The sequence below is a fragment of the Belonocnema kinseyi genome, chromosome 2, assembly GCF_010883055.1.
Source record: "Belonocnema kinseyi isolate 2016_QV_RU_SX_M_011 chromosome 2, B_treatae_v1, whole genome shotgun sequence".
Lineage (NCBI taxonomy): Eukaryota > Metazoa > Arthropoda > Insecta > Hymenoptera > Cynipidae > Belonocnema > Belonocnema kinseyi.
The window spans coordinates 25,484,244-25,494,821 of NC_046658.1; positions in this window are offsets into that span (position 1 = coordinate 25,484,244).

Sequence of the window (10,578 nt, forward strand, 5' to 3'; positions counted from 1 at the left end):
GTAATCGATTGAAGTCTCGAAAAAATTTTTTGAGACTTCAAAAAATGACTAAATTTTAATTAATTTTCTTAAAACTATTGACTGAAATGTTCCTTTTTTTTGTACTGAAACGTCAGGAAGTTTTGAAAGGAGCTTTTTCTATTAAATAAATATCTGAGTTTTGAAGAAAATGTTTTTTTGACTCATATTTATTTTTTCGATTTACGATTGGACCGTAAGACATAAATAATTTGAAATCTACGATTTGAAATCAATAAATATCAACGGTCGAAGAAAGTATTGATTTGTTTCATCAAATCATTTTACAATAACATGTTTTTTAAAATTACTCGAGAACTGTTGATTTTAGGTGGAATATTGTGATGTGAAAAAATGTTCATAATTTTATAGTGCACAAAAAGGTTCCATCTATTGTGGACCTATTATCAACGGTTGCGCTATGAATTTGGATTAGCTGCACAATTCTTTTATTTCTGAACAAATAAAATCTCAGATATCCTGGAAAAAACGTCGGAAATATATCAGGCGATTTGTACTGGAGCAAATGCAGGTTCCTGCTAACAAAAAAAAACGACCAAGTCATCTACATGACAAACTATCAGTATAAAATGAGCTCAACTTCAGTGTACAATTTGATATGTTTAAGAGGATGCTTTGAGATGAAACTTCTTGCAAGTGTTCCTCCATTTTCATACAATACATTTTCCAATTTGTAGGTCAGAATAATAATATTTAGGGCCTCTTTTAAAGCTTTAAACAAGTAAATTTCAAAATTTAAGCTATGATGTCGGAAGCAGCGGTGATTATGACTCCTAATGGCAGCAATGGGAGCGGGGGCGAGAACGGTTACCTCTTTCGATGATATTGAACCCTTCGAAATTTTTTTGCTCAATTTTACCGACAATATACTTGGCCTTCGGGTGGCCGTGACGTCACTGTAATGCAGGTTCTCAATGAGGAAAATTTCAAAAATAAAATTAATGCAATGCACATTAAGCCATCTTTTTATTTGATGAAAAATATATTCTGCTTGATAATTTGAATAAGAGTAATTACAAACACATCCTTGAGAACCTATAAAAAACCATAATTACAAAAATGAATTTTTTATTTTCAAACGTAGTGAATAAGACAATTAACAATAAATATAACATAATTTTGAAATGTTTATAATTCGGATTAATTTGTACTTTATTCCCTAAGCACTAGAAAATTGTGATGGAATTTAATTCACACGTGGAGGTTAAAAACTTTTCATCTTTTTACATTCTCATTTAGGGGTTAAATCTACTATGTCAAGATTCTTTTTGGTAATGTTAACAACATTCTATTGAAGTAGACTGAGAAGATATGGCCGCTCCCGCAAAACACGTTTTTTATTATTGCTTGCGATGAGCATGATAACTCCGGGAACGATTGTCTGCAATTCAAAATTCAAAAGTACAATTATTAGACTTGCTACAGGTTCGGGCATTTTCGATAAAGTGAAATTATTTGTATTATTATCATTAAAAATCGCAACTATTTAGTTGCAAATTAATCTGTGTTTGTTAAGGATTTAAATTATTTGGTTGAAAATCCTTTTTAATTCGCTGAATTCAACTATTTTTTGAATAAAATTAAAATCCTTTTTGATTAAACTATCAAATATCACTTTGTTCGTTAAAAAAATTATCTTCTTTGGTTAATAATTCCATTACATAGTTGAAAGTGAAACTACTTTGTTTAAAATTAATTTATTTGGTTGATGAATGATCATTTTAGTTGAAAAACATTTTTTTCAACATTTAATTACTTTCTTGGAAATTAAGATTTCTTGTTGACAATTAATTGTTTTAAGTGGAAATTTAAGTCGTAAATATGTGGTTCAGAATTTATCTTCTTAAGATGTAGGTGACTCATTCATTTTTTAGTTTAAAATTGCTTTAAAAATTCAAAAATTTTATTGAAAATGCATGTATCTTGTGTAAAAATCATCTTTTTGGTTGAAAATTAGTTTTTTCTAATTTACAATTCATTCCTTTAACTCAAAATGTTCTGTTGCAATTTTTTGTCGGAAATTGATCTTTTTAAATATAAATTTAATATTTTTTGTTAAAAAATATACTATTTCGTTGAAAATGTAATTTCAGTTAATTAAAAATTCATTTTTTACTGAAAATTTAACTATTCTATTTTTAGTTGAAAATCTATCAGCTTTAGGTGAAAATTCGTCTTTTTTGTTAGAAGCGTACTCTCAATTGTTGAAAATTGATCTTTTCGGTTACAACTTAATTTCTTCGCTAAAAAATGAAACTATATTGCTGAAAATTTTTTTATTATGTTTATTTCGTTAACAATTTATTTTACTAACTGAAAAATTAACTATTTTATGTTTGTTTTAAAATTTATCTTTTCAGTTATAAATGCATGTAATAATTATAATTTTTCAATAATTAATCATTTTTTTTGAAAATTGACTCGATCTATTCCAATTTTTGTGCAAAAGTTACCTTACTCTTTGATAGAAGCGTAATCTGTTTCGTTAAAAAATTATTTGTTTTGTAGGAAATTCAAGAGTTCCATTTTTTTAACAACTCATCATTTATTTGGTCGAAAAATAAATTTCCACTTAAAACAATCAATTGTCAATTAGAAATCTTAATTTTCAACAAAGTAATTAAATTTTGAAAAAAATGTTTATCTAATCTAAAATGTTTAAATAGTCATCAACCAAATAAATTAATTCTAAACAAAGTAGTTTCACTTTCAACTATGTAATGGAATTATTAACCATAGAAGATAATTTCTTAACGAAAAACGTGATATTTGATATTTTAATCAAAAAGGATTTTAATTTTATTCAAAAAATAGTTGAATTCAGCGAAATAATTGAGAACCAGCATTGCAGTGACGTCACGGACACCCGAAGGCCAAGTCTATTGTCGGGAAAAGTGAGCAAAAAATTTTCGAAGGGTTCAATATCATCGAAAGAGGTAACCGTTCTCGCCCCCGCTCCTATTGCTGCCATTAGGACTCATAATCACCGCTGCTTCCGATATCATAGCTTAAATTTTGAAATTTACTTGTTTAAAGCTTTAAAAGAGGCCCTAAATATTATTATTCTGACCTACAAATTGGAAAATGTATTGTATGAAAATGGAGAAACACTTGCAAGAAATTTCATCTCAAAAGCATCCCCTTAAACATATGAAATTGCACACTGAAGTTGAGCTCATTTTATACTGTTAGTTTGTCATGCAAATGACTTAATCGTTTTTTTTTTTTTTTGTTAACAGGAACCTGCACTTGCTCCAGTACAAATCGCCTGATATATTTCCGACGTTTTTGCCAGGATATTTGAGATTTTATTTTATTTGTTCACAAATAAAAGAATTGTGCAGCTAATCCAATTTCATAGCGCAGCCGTTGATAATAGGTCCACAATAGATAGAACCTTTTTTGTGCCCTATAAAATAATGAAAATTTTTCACATCACCATTTTCGACCTAAAATCAACAGTTCTCGAGTAATTTTAAAAAACATGTTACTGTTTAACACTTTCCAGAATTTCGGAACTTTGCCGCACACGTATGTTTGGGGACTTTTTACAATATCTTTATTAAGCCATTGCCAACGTATCTATGAAAAAAATGCTATTTTTACGAATTTTTTTCTCAAATGCTTCATTGACAGGACTATAGGTAGTAATTAAAATAAAGGTTACGTATCATGTAAAGAATAAAGGAAAACAAAAACATTTATCATGAAGCTTAACAAATATATACCAATTTCACCTCGAAAGTTTGTTAATCACATCATTACATTTGAATTATATTGTTTTTTCCAGTATACTTTATCTCTATTTTATTTAGAATAGCGAATACTTCAAGACAGGGTGTCCAGTGAGTCTTAGAAAAAAAAGTCTTTCCCGGGTTTTGCAGGTCAAGAAATCAAATTGTTAAAAAGATCTCCTTTTTACATAAAATAATGAAATAAACGTTTGTCATTAATGTAAAAAATAAACCATTTCATTTCTTATTGGCCAACAATTTCTAAAGAAAGCCGAATCATAAGTCCAAAAATTCTTAATTTTTTGCGAAATTAAGTCGTCTTTGTGAAATATTTTTAAATCTTTGTAATATTTTTGAAATCATCATAATCTTTGTGAATTCGTTGGAATTTTTTGAAGAATTACCAACCTTAGTGAAAAAGCTTGAAATTTCGGAGAAATCTTTAAGAAATCTTTTGGCATTTTTCGAAGCTTTTGTAAAATCTTCAAATCTTGGAAATCTTTAAAATATGTGTGAATTCTTTCTTTAATTTTTGTTTGCGAAATCTTTTGTGTTTGTTTGAAATCATTGAAGTCTTTTGAAATCTTCTTTAACGTGTTTAAAACCTCTTGAAATCGCTTAAAATCTTTGTAATATTTTGAAATCCTTGAAATTTGGTGAAATCCTTTTTAAAATCTTTGGAATTCTCGTATTCTTCTGAATCCCAGTTTTCTTCTTTTAAAAAATTCCCGATCGATGTCAAAAACTGCCTGCTCCAAGTAAAATTATATTTCTTTCCCGAAATTCTCTGTGTTGAAATAAAAACAATAATATGTGTACGCAGATGCCCTGCATTCGAGGCAAACCGAATGACCTAAAATATCGATACCCTTTATTGAAAAGTAAGGTGGTTATGCTCATTCGTAATTTGAAACATCTATTTGAAACAGAAAAACTTTTATCATCGACGTGAGAGTTTAAGGTTAGGAAGTACATGCGAATAATGTAATGAAACTTACCTTATAACTATAACGTTGAAACGACTGATCGTACTTGTACAGTACTCGGTTAATGATTTGCACTCGGTTAATTAAATGTAATTAATCATTAACCGACACTGAGACAACCGAAAATGAACGAAAAATGTTTTGTTCATTTGAACGTTCTGAACGCTCATCACGAAAGGAGCGTCGTCTTTGCGGACTCTTTTCTCCCAATTTCTCTCTTTTCTCGTAAATCTGGTTGCGTGCGCGGGAACCGGATACAGTATATACCGTATCAATTTCCTTTTTCCAATTATAACTGCTCATGAAAATATATATAATATAAACATTTTATTATTGAATGAGTTATTTTGATAAAAAATGTCATTTTAATTTTTTCTTATTATTACTGACATTGGAATATTAGCATTTTCATATCGAACTTTCACGTCTAAATTTGATTTTTACCTCTCCTCGTGATTTTACTGGTAATTTTAATTTCACATAAAAGACAGAACTTTTTCAACAAAAATGGTTCCTTTCTTCTAATTTTGTGTATTATTGTTATATTTTGCGTACTTTCACGCTACCCCAAAAATTTACGGATTAAAATTACACTGTTACAACTTCAGAAAGAATTTTTTCAAACTTTTTTAATATTAAGATTGCCCGTTAATTGGACCCTTCAAATGAGGTGAGCAATATTACCTTAATTTAAAATAGCGTATTTACAATCTCCGAAGTATTCCTACAGAGGGCAGTAAGATGCCAACTATATAAAATGTAATATCACGATTTCTTTTGCTGGCCTGTGATTTCTATCCTACAAATCGGACTAGCCCTACGCTGAATGTGCTAATATTACGTGAGGAAATTGGTAATTTTACAGTTGTATTTTGTAAAATTCTTTTCATTTTTTACACTGCGATGAAAATGAAAACAGTCAGGGTGGCGTCCCATGATTGCAGAATTGCGTTGCGTAATGCGTTTTGCGTAATGCGTTAATTCCATGGACATAGGAATAAGAGGGGACTAGGCAATGGTGATAAATCATTACTAGAAAAAATGTTGAATTGTACAGTTCCTATTTGCAAAAACTTGACTGGAAAGAAAAATAAGAAGAAAGGTGTGACGAATATGTTTCACAAGTAAGTAAAGAAAACATTTTTATTTTCTAATAAATGAACCTAAATATATGTTAAATATAAAATGAACCGGTAACAGCAATTGATAAAAATGGAACTGCACTTAACAAAACCGTGTAACATAATTTTAGAACGCATTTCATAACACAATTCTGATTTTTGATTTAAAATACTGTAGCTTCTGACCTGATATAGATATTATACTTTTTTCAATCTAGTACTTCTCACCGTTCTGTTTCGAATTTTACAACAAAATGTAGAAATTTCTTAAAACTTACAAAAGGTGAAACTAGTTCCGCCTAGCCGCCTAGCTCGAATGCGTTTTTACTGCTTGCCCATCCGTTTCCTGTATTCCACTCGGTAGCGCTCTGTTTTCAGAAATTTTTAAACGAAATAAATATATCGAACTATGTGATATATTCGAGGATGTCATACATTCATATCCAGGTGCAATCGTAAATATTATTGGTAACTTTAACATGCCATACGCGATTTGGAATCTAAATTCTAACCAGGTTCATAAATGTTTCCCAAATTTCGGTTTATCTCTTATGCATGTAGAAATTTCTAATGAAATCTCTGATTTTCTTACGTTTACTAATTTCGAACAGGTCAACAGCATCTGAAACACTCATGGGTCCCTTTTAGATTTACTTTTCACTAACGCTTCACCTACTGAAATAATTGCGGCAATCGATCCCCTTCTACCTATCGATGATTACCACCCACCCCTGGTTTTTGATTTATATGTCCATTGTAAGGTCAGCGACTCAGCTCTTCTAGACCATCCCTATACTTGTCATGACTTTAAGACTGCAAAACTGGTGCGATCAGCCACGTACTTTTACACTGCGATATAGTACTTTGTACCCCTGAAAACAATCAAACCGTCTAGCTTTCCCCCTTGGTTTTCCGGTACCTTAAAATATTTAGTCATAGTTAAGAAAGTGTCTCATTTAAATTATAAGCTGTCTCGTAGATTGTCTGAACTTTTTTCTAAATACTTCATGTCAGTCTATAGTCCGTCAGTCTTAAGCGACACCCAACTCAGTTCAAACGACTCCATAGGTCTTTCGATTGTTAACATAAGTGAATATGAAATTCATTGTGAATTGCGCAAACTTGATGCTAATAAAGGGGCCGGTGCAGGTGGGATACCCCCCTCCCTCATTAAGTCGTGTTGCTCTTCGCTGATCCATCCGTTATACCTAATTTTTAATCTGTCAATCACTGAGGGTTACTCCCCGGGGTTTGGAAAAGGGACATAATTTCCCCTATTTTTAAATCGGGAAACCGCCACGATGTAAGAGACTATAGGCCAATTACACTGCTCAGCTCCATTCCTAACATTTTTGAGAGTATCATTTGTGATAAACTCTATCAAGCCTCGGCCAATACCATCATCAATGAGCAGCACGGTTTCATGAGGGGTAGATATACGATTACAAACTTGTGTACCTATACGCGTTACTTATCACAGTCTCTTGAATCGGGCTCGCAGGTCGATGCGATTTACACGGATTTCTCGAAGGCTTCTGACAAAGTCGACCATAGCATGCTCGTGGTAAAGCTTATAGCCATGAGTGTCTCTTCCAATGTGCTCTCCTGGCTTTCGAGCTACCTGGAGGGTAGGTTGCAATCAGTTCGAGCCAATGGCAGTTTCTGAAAAGTTTTCTTATCCACATCTGGGTACCGCAGGGATCGCATCTAAGTCCACTTATGTTCCTTTTTTTGTTAACGATATAGGTGGGGTTATTAGATTTTGTTTCTTTCTCCTATTAGCGGACGACCGTAAAATGTTTTTTGCAGTTCACTTCCATCTGGATTGCATCGCAATTCAAAACGATCTCGATCGCCTGCATGAATGGTGCATCCTGAATCGTATGCCAATTAATATAAAAAAATGCTCAGTAATTAATTTCTCCATGAAAAAAGTCAATATATTCCATCACTACAATATCGGAGGGATCGAATAGACTAGAGTCACTCAGGTTCTAGACCTTGCGATAATTCTAGATTCTGAGCTTACTTATAGGGATTACGTCTCTAAGGCTGCTAGTAAATCTCTAAGATCTTTAAGCTTTGACACGAAAAATGTCTTGAAATTTAGGAATCCCCTTACACTTAAGATTTTGTATTTTTCTCTCGTTCGACCACACTTAGAATATGCCTCTATCATCTGGTCACCGCAATACCTCGTTCACAAAACTAGGCTTAAACGGGTTCAAAACAGTTTCCTCCGATTTACGGCTAGGCAATTAGATATGCCCATGGACAGAAGAGACCACGATTACGATGGAATCAGAGCCCTACTAAATATTCCGAAACTTACCTCTGCTGAAACTGCTGACCTCTGTTTCTTGAACGATAATTGTCAACAATATTATCAAATTTCCTTCGATTCTATCTGAAGTTTATTGCACCAACTAAGTCGCTCCGTAAAAAGAAATCTTTATTTTATGTTACGAATCACCGTACAAATTACGGAGTGAATTCAGTGATCTACAGAATTTGCGGTGAGGCCAATTCCTTTATAATAAATCGTAACAACCAGCTCGACTTTTTTTAACACAACTGCATATCAATTCAGAAGCTCTGTGTGAAACGCCATTTACAGCCGTGGTGGTTCTAGCCTTTCGAATACCTCTTACTTAGATTTAAGCGTTATTTTTAGTTAGTAAGTTTGTATGTACCAAAGGGTTTTACCCGTACACTGATTTAGATAAATAAAAAAAATGGCGATGATTGTTCTGAAAATTTTGGAACTGAATTTTCTCAAAAAGGCTGGCGTTTATTTGTTTCTTGATTTTGTTTTAGGTTAGTACAATTGTCATTATCTGACTAACCATTACTGAAAAATGATAATTTACATTTTGTCTAGAAACAAGGCGAGATACGAAAAAAGACAAATAAGCTAAGTTATTCCTTTTAAAACGCTCTAAAGAAAAGACGCTTGGCACTTTTCTCTATCTTGCGTTTCTTTCAAAATTTCCGGTAAATTTTCCTTTCGTATCCCATCTTGTTTTCGCACAATATGTGTATAATAATTTTTGAGTAACAAAAAAATTCTTTCTTCTCTGCAGAAAATTTTCTCATGAAATGCCTCACGAGTTTTAAAAGATCAGATACGCATAATTTTAAGAAAAAAAATAGTTTAAAATCGTGTTCAGCCTGCATGATTTGAAATTAATTCACGTAAATGAGACAAAATATGTGTAAATAATGTATATATTTTACATAATTTTTCCAACTGTATGTATTTATCGCAATACTTTGTTATTAAAATAATTATATTCCGACAAGAAAAAAGGTGTTTTTTCTTATCATTATACAGTTCAATATTATGTATTACATACTAATTTTTGCAATTTATTTTTTATTTTTATTTACTTTTTATATTATTTCTTTATATAGAACATTCAATTTTATATTTCATATATTTGTTTTCATATTTATTTATTATTTTCTAATTTTTCATTTGCTACTTCATCTATATCATCCATAATTAAGATTGTTTTTATCGCTTATGAACATTTCTGTGTTTCTTGTTCAAATTTCTTGCGCAGAATTTGCAATTCAAGATGGCCGACCTCCTCTGTGACTTCTGATCATTCCGGCGCCATACTTAGGGAGCATGTGGCTCGTCCCCTCTTCTTCCTATGTCTATGGTCAATTCACTAGACATTTCAGCCAATAATATTCTCCTAGTTATTGAGAGACACACTGTGATTAGCTGAAATGTCTAGTGATTTGACGTATACACAAAACATATTATAAACGTAAATGCAGTACGGGGCGACAGAGTGGGGAATTATATATATAGGACATCACATTTTCTGCCCTATCGAGGTGCTGCCCTCACCGTACTACGAAATCGAATTCTGGTTTTCTCATTCTTCGTCAAATATGAGGGTAAAGCAGTAGAAAGATGTTTTGAGATTAGAAAGCTTGACATGTATCGCTACATATAAACACGGGACTACGGAATAAATGATAAATTAATAATGAATAGCGCAATTTCTAGATGCACCAAAATTACATATTTGAAATAAATAATAGAGAAAATTATATGATATGATAGTAAAAAATAAAGTGAATTTTCGGAGTAATAATCTGAAAAAGGTAATTATGTTTATACTTAAGAAAGTCTAAATTATTATGATTCCTTTATTATGACTCTTTTATTGACTTTATTCATTCCTTTATTATTTTCTTGTTTCTACTAATGACAAATATGATTTTTTTAATTATAATGTTTTGTACTTTGAAGTTTAATTTTCATTAATATACTGAACCGAAATTTGAGTATATTTAATAATATACACATTTTTGGAATTCTGAAACTTGAGACAGGTTTTTTGTACATAGTCTTTTTTTTAAAGTACAAAAAAATCCTTGAAAAGCAATTTTTTAATTTAAAAAAAGAAATGTTAAGATAAATTAGTGCTTTAGAAATTTTTCTTTGATAAATATATATTTTTAAATTAAAATAATCAAATATTTATACAAAGCAAAAGCTTTTGTAATGTTTAAAGTTTAAAAAAATTATTCTTTAAATTCAAAATTACAATTGAAAACATTTATATATTTCTGGATATAAAATTTTTGTTGAAAGCTCTCATAGTATCTTTTTTTAATTGCAAAAAATATTCTCAAAAATTGAACGGTTAATTAACAAAACAAAAAAACTTCAAGATA